Raw genomic sequence first — 23,834 nt, forward strand, 5'->3', positions numbered from 1 at the left:
GTTATTCTGTGTTTCCTGTTTACAACATTCAGTTATTCTTGTTGAACTGGTACTGAGTGCAAGGATGGCACTTACCTGTATTCCTCCTCCTCCCCCCCCCCCCTTTCTCCCCTAATGTTGATTCAGGGGTCAAGTAATTGTTATGAGGAGGCTGACTTGTAGCAAAAGCAGAAGTATAGAATCATTGTTGACAATATTCACTCCATATTTGACACACATCATTTTGAAGTGCGAAAACCCTACTTTTCAATTCACACAGATAAGAGTCCATTGTTACCAACTTTTGCTCTAGGTCTATGTTTAAAACAATATTTTCTATAATCAACTAAAACTCAAGTTATGGTAAAACATCGTAAGAGAAATTTTAAAGGAATATTTGGGTGCACTTTATGTACAAAGACCGTACATCACCTATGAATGAGGCCCGAGAGTTACGAGAGGGTGGGAAGGGGAGGGGGGGGGGGGGTGACAGATCACTCTTACCTGAGAGTATGCAATGTAAGATTGCTGCTGTAACTTGAATGTTGATTGAAGAGATATGATGATCTTCGTTTTAAATTATATGTATTTGAATCGAGATGATTTTGCATTTTAAGACTGAGTTCTCTTAATGTTGAACAAGGTAAAATAATTGAATCTGTGGTTCATTCTCTCAGTTGCCACACTGAAAAGGCATGTACAAAATCATGATGTAGGCACGCGAAGCAACTGTACTGCATACAGAAACTGTCCAGGATCGTATTTCTTAATGTGGATACTGTACATTTGTACATTATGCTTAGTTCTTTCTGTGACTGTTTGATAATTTCAAAGATGTTTTCAACAAATACATGAAAATGAATTTTTCCATTACTTCACTACAAGCGCAGTTCATTTTGTGTTTTTTTAATCTAAGATAAAATTGGCAAAATGAATACCTGGGCAATACCAAGTATGTCAGATAGCGAAATTTTAAAAGTGAATGCTATAACACACACTTAAGATTACAATAACAGCAACATATTGGTGCAGCATTACAGCTCCATAGTTTCCAGTTTGAGTATCCTAGCACTTGTAGCCCAGGATGTTTTGCTACTGGCAGGAAGTTAATCACACAAGTACAATCATCACTGTCTTTTAACTCAGATGAGTATCATCATTATCTTTTTAAAAGCATTTGTATGATTTATCTCCATTTCAGAAACTTTGCCTGCTGTGTTTTCCAGCACTGCCTGATCTCAGGTTTGTTTAGTCAGAGTGAGGGTTGCTACAGGGATACTTAAAAAACTGCAGTGAGATACATTACAAGGAAGATACTGTACTTTGGAGGAGTTTGACTCACAAAATTCAATAACCCACACTGCTTCCTCCAGTATACATCTCATGTAATGACCACAAGTATTAAAATCTAATCTCATATCAGTACATTGAGCTCACCAGTCCTTTTCCTTCACCCTTCTTCCTTCCCATTCAACCCTCCTGCCAGAAGGAGCGACTGGCTCCAAAAGCTTGCAAATTGTTATACCTTTTATATGCGTGCTCTCCTGCTCACTCTTGGTGAGTAGATTTTTTATCTATACAATTACTCATATCCTGGTTTTTTGCCACTTACTTGTCCTTAATCCCAGCTCATTATTAGCAGTCGATGGTCAACGTCCGAGGCCTCTGATGATATTACCAAGATTTCTCTGATCTTTCTATCCATTTCACTATTGTAGAGGGTATAGGCAACTACGAACTTTGTACTCAAGTCATTACTGTGCCATATGATGTGGCTCTCCCTTTTTCATGAAGCGGTAGCTCCCAACCAACAAACCATTCCTTTAGCAGAAATTAAACACGTTCACCTTCCTCATTTTGACTGCCCCAACCCTTGGATCCAAGCAAACTTTCATAGTTCTGTCTTTCTCTTCTAATTTGTGTATGAATCTCCCATTACATCCTATTAAATATTGTTGTTGAATTGTATGATTTACAGTACAGAAGAAATGTGTGTAAATGACAAAATCTTCATAAGTGTTCGGTGTTGTCCTGAAAGAAAATTATCTCCTCTTCTCATCTCATACTCATATTTGTGTTTTGTATCATATTCTCCTAATTTGTCTATGTAACTGTATCACAATCAATCATCAACTTACCTATGCAAATAGGAGTCAGTTGCATCTTTTGATCTGATATTATACTGCTACTGTCGCCCCAGAATGACATGCCACTGCATACCAATCTGTATCTTACCTCTAAGCGTCTATAAACTAATTCTACGCAATATCTCATGTTGGTGCACCTGTGTCAGTTATTGCATGTAAATTCTGTACAGCTAAATTGACTGCCCTTAACGTGAGCTAATCAATGACATCTTGTTTGTCACAATCAGATTAATAATAATGAAGATATATGTTGTGTTGGCAGAAGAGCCAACACCATGTTACTAGAGGAGGCCGATATGCACGTGTTTTAGCTCACGTAGGCTGGCGTGAGGAGGGAAGAACTATACTGACATGAGGTCTGGAACATGACAAGGAATTAGAATTCAGAAAGAGGACATAGCTAGTTTGATACTTAACTTTAATCCATTAATGATGAACGTCGCTCTTAATGGTACATGAGTCACAATATTATCTGTTCAGAAGACATAGTAACTGAATATGGCGCCTTGCTAGGTCGTACCAAATGACGTAGCTGAAGGCTATGCTAAACTGTCGTCTCTACAAATGAGAGCGTATGTAGTCAGAGAACCATCACTAGCAAAGTCGGCTGGGGCGAGTGCTAGGGAGTCTAGATAGACTAGACCTGCCGTGTGGTGGCACTCGGTCTGCAATCACTGATAGTGGCGACACTCGGGTCTGACGTATACTAACGGACCGCGGCTGATTTAAAGGCTACCACCTTGCAAGTGTGGTGTCTGGCGGTGACACCACAATATAAATTTTGTAAGTGCTAGTACACTTCATATAGCATAGCTTCCAAGTAATTGTTCCAGAGTAAAATCATTGTTGTGTTGTTGTCAGTAATTCTGTCCATTTACTTTCTTCATGTGGGTATATCTGCCCATTATTTATTGTATGTGACACATATAGTAATATATCCCTCAATATGAATATCCATCATTCACCGTACTTGAGCTCCAAATGGAAGCTTTTTCTGCATCCAGAATACTGGTCTCCAAAGCTTTTTACTTGAGATCGTATCGCATACCATCCTACTGGGCCCTTACACCAGTTTCCAGCTTATTGGAATTCATCATCTCTCTGTGAAAACAGCCTAAGCCAAATCTGCCAACTTATAAGTTACTTAAAATTAACAAATTACAGCAGAAATTATGCCTTTCTTAAATGCATCTCGTAACTGGATCTTATGTAAATTATATTTTGAGTGCTTCAAGGGGAAAGACAATGCTGAAGGCACTGGACTGAAACTCATAAGAGCAGTGTTTAAATCCACTCTATCCTTCCATCCAAATTTAGATTTATTGTAGTGTCCATAAATCATTTAGGCTAAGTCAAATGCAGGGATGATTGTTTTGATGATACAACCAACTGCCTTCCTCATCATTGTTCGGTATGAACTTGCACTCCACTGCTTATCAAATGGATGTTAAACGTAAATTTTCTTTTCTATCTGATCTGATTAGCTATGATGCAAAAGGAGAATAAAAGATTTTAATGTTGGTACAACCAATATAGGTGGCAAGTTGAATCTTGCCTTTCAGGAATGGTAAAATGGCAGATTTTGGATACATGAAGTGAAGTACTGATTAGCTTTTAGTCTGAGAAACCAGCAATGAGCACAATGTGTGACAATCCAGGTTAAATGGAGAAAAACCGAATCCCAGGCAAGCATTCATTGTAAATCTTTAGGTGGGAGTGAAAATCATTTGTATTGACAGTAACTGACAAGACCAGTAATAGTTGTGTACTGTTCCACTAGTTACACAAAAAAATAATGTGAAAAGAAAATCAATGGCAAGTGCAGGGAAACTGCGGTCTAGCACAAATCCTAAATGGCACTGTACGGGAGTGAGAAAATGGCATGTGCACTGGTGTCTGCATAGCAAAACCAGTCCAAAAAATAACCAAATCGGAACCAATAAACATAGCAGTTATTATCAACTGACAATTAAGGTGCATTATTGACAGTTTCATACAAGAGAGTAATCTGAAGAACTGTTGCACTGCAATTCTCATAGATCTACTTATTATCCAGTCTGTAACAGAAGAATTTGTCTTTTGACTTTACCTTCTTGGTGTGATTACACATGGCAACAGGAAAATATTCACATTGTTTTAAATTGCACTACTATTGGTTTTGCATATGGTGCCTGCTGGCATATGGTGGACTGCCGGCTGTCCTTGTGCACACACAGAATGCAAGTTGAATGGTAGATCTGCTCAACAACAAATGCCATGTCTGCCAGATGGTGTAGCTCACAATTGGGCAAACATCTGGCATGTGGAAGGACCCTTGCATCCACACCATCAGACTTCAGTAACTGGTTTGTGTGCAAGTTGGAGCCAGCAACTTTCCTGGAATTGAATTATCCCAACTAAAGTGAAGCAACTTTTGCTGACACTAAAACAATGACATCATCACTGTTGTGCACTGCCACCAGCTGGATATGGGCAGGGTCTGAGAAGGCCTCATTATTGTGAAATTATTAGAGGAGAAGTCCACTGAGATGTTCACAATAGTTTCTGGTGCACAGACAGAGTCAGTTCCTTTTTTTAAAAAAAAAGCATGGAAATACCAGCTGCCCCCCTACGAAAGGCTTTTCATCCCTGGATGGCAATATGCCTCATCCTGGACTAGCAGATCCGCTCCTTTAAGCTGCCTAGGTTTCATAGTTGCAAGCCACTGCTTCAAAATAATTTGTGCCACTCATATCAATAACTTCTGAATGGGGTATAAAATCTGACATGATTCTGTAATTGCTGTTACTCCTCGGTGATAAAAAAATCACATCAATCAAATTTAGCGTAGATAGTAGTAAACAGCTCATTTATGATGATGCCAGCTTTACCTCTCTAATAAATAAGAAAGATAAGAGAATGTGTTGAGAAAAATTTCTGAGTGTCCTTGGGAAGTCACAAGCTGATGATTAATTACATGATAATTTGTTTGAAAAAAATATTTTAGAAAAGGAGCTCTAATGATACCACATGGTATCCAATATTGACAGGGCATGGAGTACCTGCCGCCATGGAGCATTCGGATGCTGCTGCTGCTGCTGTCAAGAGATGATAAAAATAATTTACCTGTCAGTTATTACTCTGTATCATTCATTGACTGATGGAACATTCTTATGATACACCAGGCCAGACAATTTACTGAATTTAATGTTTGAAATGATTGAATAATTAAGAGAGAGGAAGAGAAATACATGGTGTGTTACATGTACAATTTATTTGAAAATATATATGAAGTATGTTACAGTATTTATCCATGCTGATTTGTAGTTTGAAGGTATTTATGTGTTAGTCAGTGGTGATTAATAATCAGTGCAAATTGAGAAATTTTTTTTCAAATACTGCAAAACATTTATTCCTTAAAAAAGCTATGATCTTTGAGGAAACTTTAATTTTAGATTTGTGCATGGAATAAATGATTTTAACATAGTCAGATGCAGATACAGGATATATCAGTGAATATTTCAGTTTAATTTTCCACTGCATATTTTCGACGGATTTTAACATTAGGTCCCTGATGCGGCTAGTTTCACCTGCATTGGAACTTGATATTCTCTTAGCATTCATTATTGAGAGTGTGTCAGCATATGGGCAGTTTTAAAATATTCCTACACATGTCCTGATAGGAGAAATGCCACAAACTCTACATTTTAAATCTCGGTCATTTATTTTCCCAATCTCAGAGCAGCATTGCTGTCTCACAGAACAGAGTCATGAATTTGAGTTCCATCGTGGACTTCAGTTTTAAATGTGCCATTCTGTCTGTGGACACCAATGAAAAATGTATCCTGTAAATACATTATCATCACCAGTATAAAATACACTGGCTAACAAAAAAAGTTAAGCTCCTAGAAGGGGAGGAGGTTGAGAACACATTTAATGTTATGTCAGTGATTACAATATTGAGCCAAATTTACACAGAACTCTACAGTATGAGTCTACTTATCAGCAATATGTTCTACGTCCTCTGGTCTGGATGCATGATTCAGTTGAGAATGAAGTCATAAAGCCATTGTATCCTCTCCCGAGGGAAGCTGTTGGAGCTGATCCTGGATACTGGCATTGGGATAGGGTTAGCATCAAAGCTGGTCCTAATCATGTTCTATAAGGGACAGATCTGGGGCTTTTCTGGCCATGGGAGTTCACATAGGATGTCCATGTTGTATCACTGTGCTGTCAGAGATTCCTCCGTCTCTACCAGCTGTGATATGAAGTCATTATCAATGATTACTCACACCATGACACCAGTAATACTGCTGTGCCTTTCCAAAACAGTGGAAGAATGGGACCTCTTCCAGGTCTGCTGAGGATGGTCATTTGGGGAATGCAGAACTGTGATTCATTACTAAACACAGTGCAATGCCATTCATCAGCAGTCCATATTTCTCAGTCATGGCACCACTCCAAACACAGCCATTTGTGTTGTGGTGTTAATGGCAGCTTACACATGGGACTGTAATTCCTTTGTCCAGCTGCTGCTTGTCTCTAGCCAGTTGTGCAGTATGACACAGAACATTGCATGGGGTCCATTACTTGTTCTCGGATGGCAGGCAAAGATGTGAAGAGGGAGTTACAAAGTGCTTGGTGCACAATGTGGCTGTTCAGATATAACAAATCTCTCAGAGAAATGACTTGGGTGGAAGACTGCTGTAATGAAAATGAAATGGAGGATGGTGGGACATGTAGTTGGGCCGGTAGATTATAAATAAACCAAGGATGTTCCTTGCTTCATTCTTTGAGACAAGGCATTGGTTGACAGGAACCTTGATGATGCTTAAGTCTGCCCCCATGTTCTCATGCAGTTGCACATCAGGTAAATATCACATCTGCATGCCTCACAGATCAGGATATGGCATGATCTGATCAACTGCCATATGGATGCCCACAATGAGACACTTTCAAATTGGTGTCAGGTGTTGATATCCACATGAGTATATGGCATCTCAAAGTCCTTGATGGTGATGCCCCTACGCCGTCCATGCCCCTTATATATTCTTTCAGGCCTGGTAACAATGTTAAACATGACTAACTTAATGCACTCTGCTATCTGTCCTTCTTGTCACTAAGAACTGCAGTTTGAATCACTTACATATCCACCAGGGGTATGTACATGTACAAAGTTACATTGACATCTGACCATCTCTTCTGACTACTTCACTTTTTTTAGTCAGGCAAACTTCACATTATGGATGTGGATGTACAATGTCTAAAAGCCTAATCAAAATATGTAGGCTGTTTAGATATAACAAATCTCTCAGAGAAATGACTAGAGTAGAAGACTGCTTAATGAAAATGAAATGGAGGTTAGTGGGACATATAGTTAGGTCTGTAGATTATAAATGGACCAAGGAAGTTCTTTGCTGCATTCTTTGAAACAAGGCCAAGATGAGGACCGAATGGAAGATGTGTATGTGAGATTGAGAAGCATGCTTGAGCTACAGGATGCAAGCAGATGAAGTCTGTATTGCATGGAAAAGTGACATTAGTGTGGAATATTACTCTCTTTCAGATGTCGGTATTGAAGAGCAGGCTAAACACTATGCAGAGGTATGGCAAATGCACATCTTTGCATATTACTATTTATTTATTTTATTTATCCATCCGTTGACAATACATATTGTGTGGATGTTGTCAAGGATACATGTAAGCCATTTCAAAGAAATGGGACACAAACAATATATACGTAAAAAAGTACAAAACAAAACAATACAATGAAGTTAATAATAATAATACAATGAAATTAATATGGCCTATATACATCCCTGCTTGTTATTTTAAATGCATAGTCCGTTTTTCATAAGGCTTTAGTTTTGTCCTCCCTAAACGGCAAGTCCTTATATACACAATACTGCTTAAGTATATATTTACATCACACAACAGCTGTCCTTTAAGTATGTAAATGTAATGAATGATTAGGTACAGATAGAGTATTTTCCATTTTGCCTTTATAAATATCATCAGAAAAAATTTATTGACATGCATAGTCATTTACAGAATAAAAACATCGTTCTACTAGAAATTTTTTAAATTCTGTTTTAAATGTGTTATCATCTTCTAACTGCCTGATGTTGATTGGCAGTGCGTTGTACAGTTTTGCACCGATATGGCACACATGCCTTTGTGTATTCGTTCCTTTTGTTCGCTGAGTATGGAGTGCTGCACTATAACGGGTATTGTAGTTATGAAAGTCGGCATTTGTCTGAAAAACTGCAATGTGGGTCCTGACATACAATACACATTTGTATATGTATAATGATGGTATAGTAAGTATTCTAAGCTTCTTGAATATGGGTTTGCAGTGTGTCTGTGGATGACTGTGAGTTATTTTTCGGATGGCCCTCTTCTCCAACAAAAAAATTTGTTTTAGGCGTCCTGTTGTGGAACCCCAAAATATTATTCCGTATGTGGCAAGAGGTTGAAAATAGCCGAAATATGCCTTTCTGGCACCCTCTGAGGTACAAACATTTGCAATAATTCTGAGGGCAAAACAGGCTGAATTAAGTTTCTGTGCAAGTTTTATTACGTGCTCATTAAAATTTAAATCTTCATCCACATGAATCCCCAGCAATTTTGTGGATGTCACTCTGTCTAAGGCTTTGTCACCCCACACCAGATCGAGATTTACATTTTGACATCTTTTCCCAAACTGCATATAATTTGTTTTATTTACATTCAATGTCAACCTGTTTGCATTGAACCAAGAGTGGATGTAATTTAGTAGTTTATCAGCAGTTGTTGGTAGCAATTGCTTTGGTGCACTTATTATCACACTAGTATCATCTGCAAATATTATTCCTTTGGCTGCATCATCTGAGGTGTGAAAATCATTTATATAGACAAGAAACAATATGGGCCCTAGGATGCTGCCTTGTGGTACTCCTATTTCTACATTTTTTGCCTCTGATACTGAATTTATTTTGTGGTTGGAGTAAGTTGGTGTTAGTCCTACAACCTGTGTTCTGTTTTTTAGGTATGATTCAAACCATTTTTTTCCTACCCCATGTATACCCAACACTTCCAATTTTTCTAAAAGAATGTCCTGGTTCACAGTGTCAAAAGCTTTGGAGAGGTCTAAATTTACTCCTACTACACTGTAATCTTTTTCTAGATTTTTGATTATTTGTTCAGTTTAGCACATTACTGCTGTTTCGGTATTTTTACGTGCTTGGAATCCATGCTGATTTCTGTTTAGTAAATTATGGTCATTTAGATATTTGTTGATTTGGTGCTTCATCAGTTTTTCTAATATTTTTGAAAATGCTGGGAGGAGAGATATTGGGCGATAGTTTTTTACCTTATACTTGTCGCCATTTTTAAATAATGGCTTCACTTTTGAAATTTTCAGCCTTTCTGGAAAAGCTCCTTCACTGAATGATAAATTGGCTATGTGTGCAAAGGGCTTTGCGATTTGTGGTGCTGTCCTTGTTATGATTGACACAGGCACCTCATCTATGCCAGCCGACATTTTGGCTTTCAAGCTTTGTATCACTTTCAACACTTCACCCTCATTTGTTGGCTCTATCCTCATCCTACAAGCTGTTTTTGGATATTCAGGTTTTTCTTCATTTGTAAATTTTAAGCTTAATGAAGTTGTTGCATTTATGAAATAATTGTTAATATAATTTGGCAAATATTGTTTATTAATATTGACACTTTTTTTTTAATTTTTGAGGCTAATGTCCTGGTTTTCAAAACCCTTCCCCGTTTCAGTCTTCACAATACCCCATATGGCTTTTGATTTGTTTTCAGACTGTCTTATAAAACTATCATTACTCATGAATTTTGCTTTAGCAATTACTTTTCTATATATACCCTCTTGTAATTCCTGACTGTACAAATAAAATAGTTGTTAAAAGAAGATATGCGAAGTAGTTCAGAGTACATCATTTTCAGTGACAGAAAGCTAAGAAACAATTGTAATTGAATATAAGAATCAGGGTACACCTTGCCCTGACCTTGTATAACTTTGTTTTGGAGATAATATGATATTTTCCAGTGCATTTTATTACAAGTATCAGCAAGTTACAGGTTTGTAATATTAAACACTATAAATGAAATCACAGGTTTGAGAGAGGAATTTGTAGAATGTTTGTGAGCATTGAGGTGGTAGGGTGAGGAGTAATTTTAACAACAATTTATTAATGCTAAGAGTCACCAAATAAAGAAATAGCAAGCACTTAATGCAGAAGCTCATATGGCTCTCAAGGAAGTGTCTTGCAAGCCTGAATAAATAATTATTACTATTCTTCACTGGGAAAGAAATTTAGAAGGAAATTTGGTTACTGTTCTTTTAGTAGTAGCTACAAATACAAGCACAATAACTACTTGAACACCTGACAATAATAATAAAGAAATATAAAATTCCAAAATTTTAAAAAAGAAGAAAGCCTTCTGCCAAATGGATAAACAATAATTTTTTTAAAAATATATTATTTGGGGCCAGAGGCCAATTATAAGTTTACAGTAAGTCGGGTGACTCAAAATTGTACTTAACATACACAGAATGCCACACTGGAATATAGTCAAAGCCCACTGAGGATATGAAAAATAATTTTAAATCAGAATTTGCCAACAATGGCAAGTAACACATAAGAGACTGAAAACCAACTCATTATGGTACTAGCAAAGATTTATTTTAGTTTCTATAAACAAAAGGAACTGCCATCATTGAACAGATAGAGTTTGGCTTAGAAAAAGAAGTGCCTTAGAGCAATGAGAAACAAAAATGGAGTAGCAAATACAAGCCACTAATGGGATCTAACGACCTAAATATTTACATAATGTGCCTTCCAACGCCAAATTAATAAATCAGGTAAAATGCCCTGTGGCAACAAGCAAATTAGTTTCTTTTTTAAAAAAGTAACAGGAAATTTATGATGATCAGTTTAAAAGAAATTTAACAATTATTAACACCATTTAAAGAAACAGGAACAGTAAATACAAAAGCCATAAATTAACTTTCGCCCACTGGGCCAGCAGAGGGAGGGAGAACAATAGGTAACAACAAAAAATTATAACAATATCACAAAAGGTTGAGCTCACACAAAATGTGGCTCAAGCAGTCAGTATTACAATAAAGATACACAAATTTAACTAGCTGGCCAGCTGCTTTAATAAAAGGAGACACACCATTATGAGCCACTGCATTCAGATATCAAATAGTATGACAAGATGACTCTTTGTCTTGAATTAGTTGACAACTGAGGCACATAGGACTATAAAGTGTGCTCCCCTTCTGGGCTTTTATACCATCTATGTATAACAACAACAATAATAATAATAATAATATTAATAATCCTTTGCTCCCCTGTAACACAAAAAATTATATTAATAAATTTCATACTAAAGCAGGCGCACACACACACATGCAAATCAACTGTACTATGTAAACAATGATATAAAATGCAAACCAGCAAGGGAGTTTTAAAACAAATCTCTTATGAGCACAACTCTCTAGAAGAATAACAACAGAACACATGAAGCTTGTGTGAGCAACAATGAGCTACGCCTTTCAATAAGTGCAGCAACCTGTCACCTTGTGTAGTCAACAAGAAGATTCAGCAATAACACATACCTGCAGCAATTCATGATGCATGCTCAAAATGGCCACAAACAGCCTAATAAAATTAATAGCTGAGTGCAGTCTTACCCAGTTGTATAGAAAACACAGAAAACAGACTGATAGATGCAAAATAACCAGGTTGATGAGGCTCAAGACATCTATTTAACAATGATGGAGGTAGATGCTCACCATAAAGATTCCAACAGTTTTCAGATGAGAAGAAATCCCAGGGAAAGTTATCATCCATCAAATTGTTGAATATCTAGTGGCTCGAGTTCAGGAAGGCATATCAGCACCACCAATCCTCAGGCCAAGCTGTCATTTATACCCCAGTGATGAGACCGCTGAGAAGGTAAGCACATCCACAGCAATAGCAAACCCTGAAGAGCACACTGTGCCTCTAAATGGTTAACACACTTAATATATGTTGTGCACACTGATATATCATTGTTCAGCACCACACTGCTCTTTCCTTGCAGACGCACATTCACTGGTTACCCAGCAACTAATAGTACTTATTTATTGTTTTATTTATTTCTTTGCCACTGTACAGCTTTTGATAGTGTGAAGGCATAATATTACAGAATGCAAGTGTGGCAGTGGAAACAGTAACTGCTGCTAAAAGCATGAGCTACGTTTAGTCTAGCTAATGTATAGTTAGAACCACTCTTGTCCTTATGAAAATAATATCAGTGTTAAAGTAGTTAGAGTTCATAATGAATATCAGTCAGGAATTTACACACATTATAAGATATAGTAATCTCTTTTATGAAAATGAATATGTTGTGTGCATAGCTGGCACCAATGACATCACAAGAAACAAGGTGCAAAATTCCTTAGCAAGCCTGAAAATCTTCTTAGGAGTTAATAAATCTAGTAACACAATAGTTACAACACTACCTCATAGGTATGATCCAATATATAATTTGTGTGTAAAAAAAAAAAAAAAATAAATAAATAAATAAAAAAAAAAAAAAGAAACAGTTGTGTGCTTCATTTGGAAAATGTAGAGTAGTAATATCAGAGGTATTAGGAATGCTTTTTTAGAGTAAATGGTAGCATAGACCAACATCCAAGCAGCCCTAAACAAGTTTGTGTTGTTGTGGTCTTCAGTCCTGAGACTGGTTTGATGCAGCTCTCCATGCTACTCTATCCTGTGCAATCTTCTTCATCTCCCAGTACCTACTGCAGCCTACCGGTACATCCTTCTGAATCTGCTTAGTGTATTCATCTCTTGGTCTCCCTCTACGATTTTTACCCTCCACGCTGCCCTCCAATACTAAATTGGTTATCCCTCGATGTCTCAGAACATGTCCTACCAACTGATCCCTTCTTCTAGTCAAGTTGTGCCCCAAGCTCCTCTTCTCCCCAATTCTATTCAATACCTCCTCATTAGTTATGTGATCTACCCATATAATCTTCAGCATTCTTCTGGAGCACCACATTTTGAAAGCTTCTATTCTCTTCTTGTCTAAACTATTTATCGTCCACAGTTCACTTCCATACATGACTACACTCCATACAAATACTTTCAGAAACGACTTCCTGACATTTAAATCTATACTCGATGTTAACAAATTTTTCTTCTTCAGAAACGCTTTCCTTGCCATTGCCAGTCTACATTTTATATCCTCTCTACTTCGACCATCATCAGTTACTTTGCTCCCCAAATAGCAAAACCCCTTTACTACATTTAGTGTCTCATTTCCTAATCTAATTCCCTCAGCATCGCCCGACTTAATTCAACTACATTCCATTATCCGCGCTTTGCTTTTGTTGATGTTCATCTTATATCCTCCCTTCAAGACACTGTCCATTCTGTTCAACTGCTCTTCCAAGTCCTTTGCTGTCTCTGACAGAATTACAATGTCATTGGCGAACCTCAAAGTTTTTATTTCTTCTCCATGGATTTTAATACCTACTCCAAACTTTTCTTTTGTTTCCTTTATTGCTTGCTCAATATACAGATTGAATAACATCGAGGATAGGCTACAACCCTCTCTCACTCCCTTCCCTCCCTTTCATGTCCCTCGACTCTTATAACTGCCATCTGCTTTCTGTACAAATTGTAAATAGCCTTTCGCTTCCTGTATTTTGCCCCTGCCACCTTCAGAATTTGAAAGAGAGTATTCCAATCAACATTGTCAAAAGCTTTCTCTAAGTCTACAAATGCTAGAAATGTAGGTTTGCCTTTCCTTAATCTTTCTTCAAAAAATGGTTCAAATGGCTCTGAGCACTATGGGACTTAACTGCTGTGGTCATCAGTCCCCTAGAACTTAGAACTACTTAAACCTAACTAACCTAAGGACATCACACACATCCACGCCCGAGGCAGGATTCGAACCTGCGACCGTAGCAGTCGCGCGGTTCCAGACTGTAGCGCCAAGAACCGCTCGGCCACTCCGGCCGGCAGTCTTTCTTCTAAGATAAATTGTAGGGTCAGTATTGCCTCACGTGTTCCAACATTTCTACGGAATCCAAACTGATCTTCCCTGAGGTCGGCTTCTGTCAGTTTTTACATTCATCTGTAAGGAATTTGTGTTAGTATTTTGCAGCTGTAACTTATTAAACTGATAGTTTGGTAATTTTCACATCTGTCAACACCTGCTTTCTTTGGGATTGGAATTATTATATTCTTCTTGAAGTCTGAGGGTATTTAGCCTGTCTCATACATCTTGCTCACCAGATGGTAGAGTTTTGTTAGGACTGGCTTTCCCAAGGCTGTCAGTAGTTCTAATGGAATGTTGTCTACTCCCGGGGCCTTGTTTCGACTCAGGTCTTTCAGTGCTCTATCAAACTCTTCTTGCAGTATCATATCTCCCATTTCATCTTCATCTAAATCCTCTTCCATTTCCATAATATTGTCCTCAAGTACATCGCCCTTGTATAGACCCTCTATATACTCCTTCCACCTTTCTGCTTTCCCTTCTTTGCTTAGAACTGGGTTTCCATCAAAGCTCATGATATTCGTGCAAGTGGTTCTCCTGTCTCCAAAGGTCTCTTTAATTTTCCTGTAGGCAGTACCTATCTTACCCCTAGTGAGATAAGCCTCTACATCCTTACATTTGTCCTCTAGCCACCCCTGCTTATCCATTTTGCACTTCCTGTTGACATCATTTTTGAGACGTTTGTATTCCTTTTTGCCTGCTTCATTTACTGCATTTTTAAATTTTCTCCTTTCATCAATGAAATTCAATATTTCTTCTGTTACCCAAGGGTTTCTACTAGCCCTCGTATTTTTACCTGTTTGATCCTCTGCTGCCTTCACTATTTCATCCCTCAAAGCTACTCATTCTTCTTCTACTGTATTTCTTTCCCCCATTCCTGTCCATTGTTCCCGTATGCTCTCGCTGAAACAGTGTACAACCTCTGGTTCTTTCAGTTTATCGAGGTCCCATCTCCTTAAATTCCCACCTTTTTGCAGTTTCTTCAGTTTTAATCTACAGTTCATAACCAATAGATTGTGGTCAGAGCCCACATCTGCCCCTGGAAAGGTCTTACAATTTACACCTGGTTCCTAAATCTCTGTCTTACCATTATATAATCTATCTGATCCCTTTTAGTATCTCCAGGGTTCCTCCATGTATAAAACCTTCTTGTATGATTCTTGAACCAAGTGTTAGCTATGATTAAGTTATTGCTCTGCACAAAATTCTATCAGGTGGCTTCCTCTTTCATTTCTTAGCCCCAATCCATATTCACCTACTATGTTTCCTTCTCTCCCTTTTCCTACTGTTGAATTCTAGTCACCCATGACTATTAAATTTTCGTCTCCCTTCACTACCTGAATAATTTCTTTTATCTCATCATACATTTCATCAATTTATTCATCATATGCAGAGCTAGTTGGCATATAAACTTGTACTACTGTAGTAGGCATGGGCTTCGTGTCTATCTTGGCCACAATAATGCATTGACTATGCTGTTTGTAGTAGCTTACCTGTACTGCTATTTTTTTATTCATTATTAAACTTACTCCTGCATTACGACTATTTGATTTTGTATTTATAACCCTGTATTCACCTGACCAAAAGTCTTGTTCCTCCTGCCACTGAACTTCACTAATTCCCACTACATCTAACTTTAATCTATCCATTTCCCTTTTTAAATTTTCTAACCTACCTGCCCGATTAAGGGATCTGACATTCCACGCTCCGATCCATAGAACGCCAGTTTCCTTTCTCCTGATAACGACGTCCTCTTGAGTAGTCCTCGCCAGGAGATCCGAATGGGGGACTATTTTACCTCTGGAATATTTTACCCAAGAGGATGCCATCATCATTTAATCATACAGTAAAGCTGCAAGCCCTCAGGAAAAATTACGGCTGTAGTTTCCCTTGCTTTCAGCTGTTCGCAGTACCAGAACAGCAAGGTCATTTTGGTTAGTGTTACAAGGCCAGATCAGTCAATCATCCAGACTGTTGCCCCTGCGACTACTGAAAAGGCTGCTGCCCCTCTTCAGGAACCACATGTTTGTCTATCCTCTCAACAGATACTCCTCCGTTGTGGTTGCACCTACGGTACGGCTATCTGTATCGTTGAGGCACACAAGCCTCTCCACCAACGACAAGGTCCATGGTTCATGGGGGGGCCTAAACTAGAAAAACCTGAAACTTGCTGGTAGATTAAAACTGTGTGCTGGACCGAGACTCGAACTCGGGGACCTTTGCCTTTCACGAGCAAAAGCTCTACCAACTAGGCTACCCAAGCACGACTCACACCTTGTCCTCACAGCTTCACTTCCACCAGTACCTTGTCTCCTACCTTCCAAACTTCACAGAAGTTCTCCTGTGATGCTGCAGAACTAGCACTCCAGGAAGAAAGGATGTTATGGAAACATGCTTGCCACAGCCTGGGGGATGTTTCCAGAATGCAGTTTTCACTGTGCAGTGGAGTGTGCACTGGCATGAAACTTCCTGGAAGATTAAAACTGTGCACCAGACTGAGACTCGAACTTGGGATCTTTGCCTGTCGCAGGCAAGAGCTCTACCAGGAAATTTCATACCAGTGCACACTCCGCTGCAGAGTGAAAATTTCATTCTGGAAACACCCTCCAGGCTGTGGCAAGCCATATCTCTGCAATATTCTTTTTTCCAGGAGTGCTAGTTCTGCAGCATCGCAGGAGAGCTTCTGTGAAGTTTGAAAGGTAGGAGACAAGGTACTGGTGGAAGTGAAGCTGTGTGAATGGAGTGTGAGTCATGCTTGGGTAGCTCAGCTGGTAGAGCACTTGCCCGTGAAAGGCACACTTGACAGAACGTGAAAACACACAAGTACCGGGTGATCAATAAGTCAGTTTAAATTTGAAAACTTAATAAACCATGAAATAATATAGATAGAGAGATAGAAATTAACACACATGCTTGGAATGACATGGGGTTTTATTAGGGGGAAAAAAAAGTATTGCTGGACATGTGAAAGATCTCTTGTGCGTGTCGTTTGGTGATGATCGTGTGCTCAGCCGCCACTTCTGTCATGCTTGGCCTCCCAGGTCCCCAGACCTTAGTCCATGCAATTATTGGCTTTGGGGTTACCTGAAGTCGCAAGTGTATCGTGATCGACCGACATCTCTAGGGATGCTGAAAGACAACATCCGACGCCAATGCCTCACCATAATTCCGGACATGCTTTACAGTGCTGTTCACAACATTATTCCTCGACTACAGCTATTGTTGAGGAATGATGGTGTACATATTGAGTATTTCCTGTAAAGATCATCATCTTTGCTTTGTCATGCTAATTATTGCTATTCTGATCAGATGGAGCGCCATCTGTCGGACATTTTTTGAACGTTTGTATTTTTTTGGTTCTAATAAAACCCCATGTCATTCCAAGCATGTGTGTCAATTTGTACCTCTCTATCTACATTATTCCATGATTTATTCAGTTTTCAAATTTATACTGAATTTTTGATCACCTGGTACTTTCCTTACCATGTCACACGCCCACAATGACACCAGGCTACATCCAGTTCCGCAGTAGGCAGTGCTCATAAAGTCTTGACTCATCAGTGTATAAGGTAATTAAGAGTAATATCTTGGCATGATCTTATGAAATGTTAATAAATATGGAAATGATTTACCTACGTTTATTTCATAAGAGGAAGAAATAAATATTCAGCTTTGTTACCTGTGTTTCCTAATGCATTTAAATTTAAAGTCCAGTGGAGGAAGGAGGTTGGTTTTAAGAAGAAGATTCTTTATTCTATCTGATTGCTTTGGTGCAGTATAGTCTAGCTGTGTGGAATAAGCTGTAAATATCTATTACACTGCACATTTTTCATCAGTCATACTTCAGATAGAGGACATACTAATTTGACTGAAGTTATCACAATACTGGAATTGCTATCAGAGAGCAAAATGGATATCATTTTCTCTTGTTAATACATTTTCAATGCTGATGCTGAGATGCTGATGAGCTGCAGCCATTACTGCAAATTAAAGCCTCTAATGAACAGCAACAGTCACATTGCAGAGTGACTGTTGTGGGACGAAAGAGGTCAGAATCATAAAACACTCAGTGCCACAAGAAGATCAGAATCAATGTAATACACATCCTCAGTCACATTCTCATTGTTGTCCCTCTTTTCATGTGAATGATATCCACATAGTCAGGTGATGATTGTTGTAAATGGTGTTAAGGCTACACACTTGGTCCTCATGATAGTGGAGGTTATTTGTAGATAACTCTTAATGAAGGTGATTTCAGAAGGTTGTCTAACATTGTACAATGTCATACTTAAAATGTTTCTATTCCAAGTTACATCAGTTTCCAAGGTATTTCTGAGTGGCTGCAAAAAAACATTTCAGTTGGGCAAAGGTATCTGCTTGAGGCAGATGTTCAGCTGGTGCCAACAACAAATCTGACAACTGATCTGATGGAACTGCATTATCCTGGTAACATAAGAGTCCCAACCTCATCTTCAGTAAGGATAGAAGCTGAAGGAATGAATTAAAATTTGTGCCACAGGTGGGTCTCCTGCTTACTAGGCAGATGTGCTAACCATTACCTCACTGTATCATTGTGGTTCTCATAGCTGCATGGATTATCTTACTCCAGTGTCTTTTCTAAAGCAAACTTCAATTGATGCCTTCAGCCCATTTTCCCCTTTTTAAGTTGCCAGTATTGCTGAGGCTCTCCAATATTAGAATAGCATTCCAGGTTTGTATATGATGGGGAAACGCTACTTGTACCTCAAGCGTAGGTGATTGATTGATCTGATAGAATTACGTTTTCCCGGAGATATGTGACTTTGTGTTAGGGAGGGCATTAGACAAAGGTAGTCAGTGCAGTTGTGGTGGCCCCAATTCCATGGTAGTGTAATGGTTAGTAGCACATCTGCCTAATAAGCATGAGACCCAGGCTCAAGTCCCAGCTGTGGCACAAATTTTAATTCATTCCTCAGCCTTTGTCCTAATTGAAGAAAATTTGGTGATGTTCATGAGTCAACAGAGAAGGGTGAAAAATGGAGATTGACCTTTCCCGAATGCTGCAGAAAATACCAAAAGAAACAGCATCCATCACATTTTCACAACAGTGCACAATAACAACAGCCTGGAGATGCATGTTCATAGCTCTGGTACTAAGTGAAATGCTGATAATGGTGAGCCCGTACTTCCAATTTCTACTGTGTAAATTATGACATTGTCAAAATTGTGAAGGGTTGTTGCCACTACAGTTCTTAAATGACTTTCACATCACAGGTACTTCTCAGATATTTGGATGAGTGCTTTTGAAATATACTTTTCCAAATTAGAATTTATTGCAGGTTTGCTAAAGCAATGAAACCTACTTAGCACTTAGTATATTACATCATTTAATGGACTTTTTTGTTCCTGTTATTCATATTGAAATAGAAATACTACCCATTTGTGGTGTGTGTGTGTGTGTGTGTGTGTGTGTGTGTGTGTGTGTGAGTGAGAGAGAGAGAGAGAGAGAGAGAGAGAGAGAGAGAGAGAGAGAGAGAGAAATGGTGAGGAGATCATTTATGGACATGTAAATAACTCCGTAATAGGTTGGCAAATGAAAGACTTAGATTTCTGAGAAATTGCAGTGCAGTGTAATGGAAATTGCATACAAGACCCTAGGGCATCCAATTGTAGAGTGCTGTTCCAATGGTTGGAGTATTTATTAAGCAAGCAAGGCAACAGACACCAGACAAACACAGAAATGAGCTGTTTGTGTTGTAAGAGGTCTGTGTAGCCCACACAGAAACGTAGTAGGTAACTTAAATGAGCATCTTTGGAAGAAAGACAACTTAGTTCTTGTGAAATCCATTGGGGCAGATTTAGAGAATCAATATTTAAGGAAAACTGTGAAGTTTCAGCTTTCACTGTTATATTCGTCACATATAGATCACAACAGTAGATAAGAAAGGTGGGTGCAGAGACATGCTGTATACGAAAATGGAACAGGACAGGAAATCACTAAAATTGGTACAAAATAGCTTCTGCCCTGCACAGTGCCTTGTGGAATGTGTATACACAGGCTATCTATAAAGTCACACTACCATTTCAAAAAATTGTATGTTGCAAATTATTAAGGACAGAGAATCGTGGTTTGTTGTAAAGTGTCTAGCAGCTCTCAATAGTTGTTTTTTTTTTTTTTTTTTTTTTTTTTTTTTTTTTTTTTTTTTTTTTTTTTGGTTGATTTGACTTGGAGTGTATAAAAATGTTGACAGACCAGGAGGAGGCGCAATGGGTCATGTGCTATGTAGAATCCAAATCTGTGGCAACAGTACAGAGTTATCAATGTAAGTATGGGAAGGGACCACTGGCAGAAACAATAATGATTTGTTGTTTCAAAAACTTTAAAGAGACAGGCAGTGTCAAAGGCCTTCCTCAAAGTGGTTAACCATGTGTTTCTGAAGCACATTTGTTGGTAGAGTGCAAGCTACATTTCAACACAGCCTCTAGGTATCAGTTCATCGTGCGTCATGGGAATTACATGAAGCAAATCAACTGTTCATAAAGTGCTACATAAGTGGTTACATCTTTTTGCATACAAAATGCAATTGGTCCAAGCATTGCTGCCAAATGATGATCCTCTATGGTGTGCACTTATATGTTCTTTGTTGGCCTCCACAAGTGCTGGCAACGACTATTTTAAAAAAGTGCCTATTTCCAAATGAAGCAACATTCCTCATTTCTGGACATGTAAATCGTGACAACATGAGGATTTGAGGCTCTGAAAATCCGCACAACACATGTGAACACATCTGTGACAGCTCTAAGCTTCATGTTTGGTGTGTCCTAATACACAATAGTGTTACAGGCTCATTTTTCTTTCCAAAGAAAATCATAATGAGGAATTTTTACCTGGACATACTCAAACAATTACTGCTACCACAGATCAAGGAGTTGCAGCCACCCATTATCTTACATGATGACGGTGCACTACTACTTTGGAGTTTGAACATACAGGACATGCTGAGTGACACATTTCCTGAGAGATGGATCGGTTGTAATGGTTCCATAGCATGGCCCTCACCTCTCCCAATGTCACGCCATTACCCTTCCTTTTGTGGAATTACATTAAAGATGACATGTGCACAACACCAGTCATGATGTTGCTACCATTTGTGCATGTGTCAATGAAGCAATCAGAACCTTTGATGCTGCTGTGCTAACCTGTACATGGGCAGAACTCTAATATCACCTTGATGTTCTCTGAGTGATTAGTGGGGCATACACTGAAATTCTAGAATGATAGGAAAAAAACTTTGAGAGCTGATAATTGGTTTACTACAAGCTATCATATTCTACCTTTAGTAATCTACAGGTTATGATTTTTTGAAGTGGTAGTAATTTTTGACATTTATAACTGTCAAATTGTGATACTGACTTTGTTCTTAATGGAACTATAGACTTTTACCAATGACTTAACATATGTGGAACAAAATATTACTGCCACAAACATCTGTCCCACCACCAGGAGAAGCAGTAATATAAAAATCTGACCCACTACACCAAATGTAAGCAAATGTAACTCAGATATTTTTCATGTGTTTACTATTCTGAGTGTCATATCATGTGCTCAGAATCTTGATCTTGAGCACATATAGATACTATGAAGCAGTTACAGTCTTCCAATAATGCATGCTGAATTTCATCTGGATTTATCACAGCATAGGCACATGATATATGGTAACTCATGTTTTCTGGAGATGTGCATTGTTTCTTTGTATAATTTTTTTTTTATTTTCCCCACAGATAAAACTCCAGAGGTGCTTGATCTGGTGATTGTGTGGACTATTTTGAGTTTCCTGAATGACCTATCCAATGATCTCCAAATGTTCTGTTGAAAAAATCTGTAACTAAATGCGAGGAATGGGCAGGACATTCATCATGCCTTATGTCCAATGGGATGTCTCCTGACAGTTGGCATGTTTGTTAGGAACTGTGAATAGTTGTGGCTATTTACAGTCCCATGAACAAAGTAAGGATCAATGATGTGATTCCTGAAAAGCCCACACCATATGAGGGTTGACTGAAAAGTAATGCCTCCACCTTCGTAACTCTTCACAGTTGGCAGCATTGGTATACGGCAGTACTGGCTTGTTCCATAGCCTCTTCTCTACAGATCCAGTTGGCAGGAAGCCTTAGCATCGAACAGTTATGTTGTTACAGTGTAAAGTATGGAACCCTGCACAGACAGTCGATCAATGCGATTTAAGCAACGTGCAGTCATTGAATCATTGATAGCAGAAGGTGTCACCCCAAAGGAGATTCATCAGAGAATGAAAGCAGTTTATGGTGATTGTGTTGCAGTGAGTACTGTGCATTGTTGGGTGAGTAAGTTTAAAGATGTAGAAGTGGGAACATCTGACCTGCATGACAAACAAAGAGTTGGATGTCCTGTGGCTGAACCACTGAGTTTCACAAGCAAAATGTTGACAGATTGATTCAGGACGATCATCGTATCACACACGGCATCCTCCATACAGTCCAGATTTAGCACCATCTGATTTTCATCTGTTCCTAATAATGAAAGATGATCTGCAGGGACATCATTATGCTTCTGATGAAGACATTGAGAGGACTGTGAGACTGTGGTTGTGGAAACAGAGTGTCGACTTCTTCCATGACGACTTCAGAAAACTTGTTCATCGTGGGCATAAATGGCTGGTGATTATGTGGAAAAGTGAATATTGGAAATTAAAGATCACATTCTAAGGATTATTCCTGCAATTTGTTTATTAAAATATTCCCATCCAAACCCAATTAATGAAGGTGGAGGCATCACTTTTCATTCAACCCTCATACATTTACAGACCAAGGTGCTGATTAGCCACTCCTTTCAGCCAGCGTTGATTTTCAACTATTACATCTACGCTTTGCAAGCCACTGTGAAGTGCATGGCAGAGGGTACATCCCATTGTTCTAGTCATCAGGATTTCTTTCCACATCATTTTTAATTTTTGTGGATGCCATTTGGTTACCAGTACACAAGTTTGAAAGTGATTGTCATGAAGCTGTTGATGGAGCACAGTATGCAAAGGCTGAAATGCACTGGAATGTAGTGTACTTCTTTGGCTGATTACAATCCAACATTGATGTTGTCTCGTAGACACATGTGAATTTTTATGTTACAGCTGCTAAAACGTTTGTTTCATATCTCTCACTGACTGATATCCATTTTATTGATGCATTTTATTCTTCACACTTTCAGTTTCTTGATTTTTTAAAGTAACATTTGCAGATAGAGATTGTCAGGGCATGGCATGATAAGCATGATCAGGATATCTTCCAGTCTGGTTTTAGGGAATCAGGAAAGATAGGTGCAATCTTGTAAATGGTGAAGATGAGACTACGACAAGGCTGAGAAACTAGAGTGTGTAATATACAGACAGATACACGATGGACAGATTGCACACACCGAATACTACCATCTGCATGTACACTAAAATGGCACATGAGCATGATGTGTTCATTTGTACATTGAAAGAGAAGATATCCTCACTGCTCACAACAGAAACTTCGATTTCTACACAGTGATGAAGAAGTACAAATTGGACATGGCCAGAAAACATTACTGGAGTCATACAATTGTTGCATGGTGATGAGAAACAGGCTTCATAGTTGCTGTTAATAAGCAAACTCTCTCTCTGCCTT

Source organism: Schistocerca americana, chromosome 8 (genome assembly GCF_021461395.2).
Source record: "Schistocerca americana isolate TAMUIC-IGC-003095 chromosome 8, iqSchAmer2.1, whole genome shotgun sequence".
NCBI classification, from domain to species: Eukaryota; Metazoa; Arthropoda; class Insecta; order Orthoptera; family Acrididae; genus Schistocerca; species Schistocerca americana.